This window comes from Ixodes scapularis, unplaced genomic scaffold (genome assembly GCF_016920785.2).
Source record: "Ixodes scapularis isolate PalLabHiFi unplaced genomic scaffold, ASM1692078v2 PGA_scaffold0__279_contigs__length_252992795, whole genome shotgun sequence".
Classification (NCBI taxonomy): Eukaryota; Metazoa; Arthropoda; class Arachnida; order Ixodida; family Ixodidae; genus Ixodes; species Ixodes scapularis.
This window is the reverse complement of record NW_024609835.1, coordinates 196,504,692-196,508,006: the sequence shown is the minus strand read 5'-3', so window position 1 is coordinate 196,508,006 and position 3,315 is coordinate 196,504,692. Positions and strand designations below refer to the sequence as shown.

At 45.1% G+C, this 3,315-nt stretch overlaps 1 pseudogene; it reads right to left on the bottom strand.

Moving 5' to 3' along the window:
* Positions 1-1,279: 1,279 nt before the first annotated feature.
* LOC120842884 lies at positions 1,280-2,419 on the bottom strand (annotated as a pseudogene).
* Between the last annotated feature and the right edge of the window lie 896 nt (positions 2,420-3,315).

The window sequence follows — 3,315 nt, the reverse complement described above, 5'->3', positions numbered from 1 at the left end:
TGTGTACATAGGCATCTAGGTAGTAAAGCATGGATACTATCAAAGGTAATAAAATACGTCCAATTACATTTGCCACAATGCATGCTTCAGCAGCTTTTAGGCCTAGCAACACAGCTGTCGCGCTGCAATATATCAGCAGTGAGGTGGGCTTCCACAGTCATTGATCTCACAACACTTGTAATTTTATAGGGATTATTACCACTCGTATTTCTCCGTACCTGATTTGATAGAACACTCTTATTTTACATAAACTGTTTGTGTTGTTATATTTCTGGAATTGGTTTAACAGAGCTTGTAATTTTAGAGAAAGTTTCTGTGCTAAGATTTGGTTATACATGATGACTGAAATCTGAGACCGTGGTTTGAAAAACGGAAACTCGTGAAGGAGGAAGAAAAAGGGACAGACAACGTCTCCGTTTTAAGACGTTGTCTGTCCCTTTTTCTTCCTCCTTCACGAGTTTCCGTTTTTCAAACTAGTCTCAGGTTTTAACCAAGTATAACTTACGCCAGCTCGCCTGCACTTTAACCGTTTTTTCTAAGATTTGAGAGTTGTAAAAAAACAGAAATTGTCTGGCAGCTGGCCTGCCAGAAAATGTCTGTAAAGCTTTGTTTTCTGTTTTAATTTTTCTGTTATTTAACATACTTTTTTCTGCTTCCCAGTAACAGATAGTGTCTGTAAAATCACAAGTTCCGTGAAAGGAGTTTCACAGAGCTTGTAATTTTACAGAAATTATCTGTTAGTTAGAAACAGAAAAAGTGTGTTAAATAACAAAAAAGTTTAAAAACAGAAAACAGAGCTTTACAGAAAGTTTCTGGCAGGCCAGCTGCCAGACAATTTCTGTTTTTTTTTTTACATAACTTTTTTTTTACAGTGCTGTTCCGCACTCGACATGGCATGTCGTTTTGCTCGGCTTTTGCATCCATAGCCGGTGCATTACATTGGTCAGTTGCAAGTTTCGCGTTATTTGAATTGGGCGCAAAGTCTTCAGTATAGACCGACACGTCGCCACTGCCCTTCGGAGTGGGTTTGGCATCTCGTATTTGCTGCTTCGGATGAGATCAATGTATCGCCGTCAAACATGTCCATATTCAAGCTGTAACTGATAAGACACAGGTCCCAACTGGCATAAAATCGTTTCTTGAAGTCAGCGGCTTCCGCTTGTGCTTAAGTTCATGGTAAATACGGGGCTTCCTTGCATACAGTGGTGTACGGATTTACGATCATCGACTTGAAAATATGTTTCCTGGGGCACGGTATTTGCCGGTTGTTGAATTAGGCCTAGCTGATCCATTGCTGACCGAATTTGTCGCCCGAATTTGTCGTCAGGGTGTCGTCTGCGGCAGGAAGACACTCGCATGTTCTCTACAGCTTGTCCAGCAAGGCGCCCAGCTCAGCTTTGCCGTCCTCGGCGGTGGTCTGCAGCAGTTACTGAACGGTGGTGCGTTATACGATGCACAGCATTTCCTGCGCTTCCGGATGTACCAAACCTTTGTACTCGTCGAAAAGCCAGCTGTAATTGACGGAGTCCCGTGCTTTCTTGCTCTCGTGGCTCTGAAATTCCTTCTCCGCCTTCTCCGTGGCATCGCTCAGCATCTCTGACAGGCTTGCTTTCCAATCGAATATTGACCACTTTTAGCAGAGGCCGGGATCGCTCTCAGTCAATATGTCAATCGTCTTCTGGCCGATCATTTCCAGCGTATCGGGACTTGCTCAGCACCATGGAACCAGTAGCCTTGATAGCCTTTTTTAATACACTGACTCCATTCAGGATTCCACCAGCCCCGGAATGTTCTGCTTTGGCACCAGGCCGGGCTGGTATATCGGGTTCTGGTTGAGTTGCAGTCTTGTGACTTGAATCTGTAGCGTCCCCTGGGTTCTATTCTGTCTTCTGCTTTTCCGCATACTGTTAACTTAGCTCTTCCGGGCTCGGAGTTGCAAGAGTCGACTCGACCGTCTCGATGACCGTGCCGATACCTCGATGGTCCTTGTATGTAGATGTGCTGACTGACACAGCCGCGGAGGAGAGGATTGTTGAGTCCGGATTGCTAAAGCCCCAGTTTATTGGGCCATTGTCCTCTCTTGAAGCAACATGGGCAAGCCTCTCCATGTCCGACAACTCTTTCACGTTCTTTGTTTCGTCTGCGTTCGACGTTTCGGACTCTTCCGATGAGTTGTCGTCACTCGTGCCAGACTTCATAAATATTCTGAAACTGGCAGTCTCGCCCAAATTTTCTTAGGGCTTTGGCGAGTTTTAAGAAGCGGTGTCGCCGTCGGATTTGTTCTGTGCCACCCCGGCGGTTCCGCTTCCTTGATTTCACCCAGTATTTCTGAGGTTATCCGCAATCGCCGCTTGTTCTGATCTTTCTGATCCTCCACGTCTTCATCGGCACTCCCAAGCGCTTCTTTTAACTCTTGCATCGTCCTCTTCTTGGGCAGAAGAGCCAGAAATATCTGGCGAGCCTTGAACAACTTGGGTGCGGTGGCTGGGTCAATATCGACACGAACCGGAGGCCCTTTGTTTTCCGCGAGTACTGGCTGAGAGAGCTCGGGGAACTCGTTTACCACGTTGTAAACCGTCGCTGCCTCGTTCTGATGCGCCGACGCGTCGACATGAAGGACGTCCTCCAAGCTGATACCAGTGTTGCGGAATGTTCACCCCCATTCCATTCCAATTCCATTCCGGGGAATTAGAGTTTTCAATAATTCAATTCCTTTCAATTCCTAAAAATGGAGTCACTCAGCCCATTCCCATTCCTGGAATGGCTAAATCGTTCCATTCCATTCCTTTAATTCCTAAACGTAAAAATTGGCACTTGACAGCTGCATTTTGTTGCCGGCATAAGCAGCATAAAGCTGACATAATCTAATGCAAAAACAATTGCAAAAAAAAAAGAAAAAAAAAAGCTGAATTCCTTAAAAAAGCACAGATTTTTACTAAGCGGACCGCTGGTGGCAGAAAGTGTTTATTTACAATGTACTGCAAACATCGCGAAAGCCCCTTGATATATCGATCCTTCTTTAAGACATCGGTTTCGAGACCACGTCGCTTGCAACAAACAGCAAAACTTATATCCACTCATTTTCTTCTTTTTTTTCTTACTTTTTTTTGCATTTGACTTTTAAGACATACGCGGCCAGCGTGTTTGTTTGATAAGACCATAAAAATATACAGTTCGTGCGTGGCGCAGGAATACGCTATATTACTGTATTCTTCAAATACAGCAACACGGCTAGTAATCTGCTTGAAGCGACTCCATGCACGGCGGCAAGAACACATCCTCTGACAAAATGCAACCTCTGCGGCGCAGCACGAG